The sequence below is a fragment of the Rutidosis leptorrhynchoides genome, chromosome 9 (assembly GCF_046630445.1).
Source record: "Rutidosis leptorrhynchoides isolate AG116_Rl617_1_P2 chromosome 9, CSIRO_AGI_Rlap_v1, whole genome shotgun sequence".
Classification (NCBI taxonomy): Eukaryota; Viridiplantae; Streptophyta; class Magnoliopsida; order Asterales; family Asteraceae; genus Rutidosis; species Rutidosis leptorrhynchoides.
The window spans coordinates 100,213,935-100,215,180 of NC_092341.1; positions in this window are offsets into that span (position 1 = coordinate 100,213,935).

The window sequence follows — 1,246 nt, forward strand, 5'->3', positions numbered from 1 at the left end:
GACAAAAAAATCCGATTTTTTTTGTCCGAATCCGATTTTTTATCCGGTCTGTGCATCTATAACTTCACCCATTGGGGTTTTCTATTGATCAATATATAGTATAAGGAATTGGAGTTAGAAGTCTAGAACCCAATATGACATTGATCACATAAATATCTATACTATAATTAACTAAACTTAATCTCTAAGTAAATTATTTATCTTGCTCCCTAAGTACACGGATTTTTAACTTGTCCATCAGGTAGCATATGATGACCATGCTCACATGATTACGCTAGCTTATCATCAATAAGAACTTATAACGACAATCGGACAGATAAAGTTTTTTTTCTGTTCAAGCTAGACAGGGAATGGATATAATTTTTTACTCAGATGTACACAGTATGCTCGAATATTTTATAATCATTTTCGACCATTTTCCAAATCCACCTCAAGATGTGCATGCATATAAGTTTGAACCTAAGACCTTTTGAAAGAATATCAAGACCCTAACCACTAACCTTATCTTGGTTAAGTTTCCTTGAAATTTGTAGACGCTAGAATGATCATAAAACAAACGTTATACTCGATCTAGAGACGAATTTCACTAGAACAAGCTTTAATCGAATAAACTTAAATTATCGGGATCAATGAATCAAACCTACTCACCTAAAAATATATTAGAATGATACCTAAAGTTGTTATTCGTGTTGTGATAGATTGGAAACTAGAACTCCGAATGTGGCTAGAGTGTGCTAAAAGTGTGTAACCTAAGAATGGAACCCGTAACCCTAATTTATACATGGTCAGGTCTCTGTTGTGCGACAAACTATCGATCGTACTAACAACTCACACTATCGAGTGCTGACAGTTCATCTGTGATATTCCACCAACTTAACTCTACCGTGCGACGGAGTTTTTATTTCGTACAAAGATCTATGACTTTCGTGCGAAGGACTCGTAGGTTTAACTTTGGATTTAACTTTAACAATCTCGTTACCTAAACAATCATCAATTATCTAAACATGAATTGAACACAACCATTCAAGTAACGTACAAACCAAACATCCAAAAGTCCATTGTCCATTTACATAATTGTTCGGTACCAAATGACTCAAGTAAATGTACAAACTCGATACGAACTAGGAACTTACATTTATTGACTAACAAAATTACATGTGAAAGTGGCCAACATTATTCGCTAAAATAATAAAATTTCATTGCTGCGTTCGTACGTTTTCAACTTATGCTGCATCACTGATTCTGT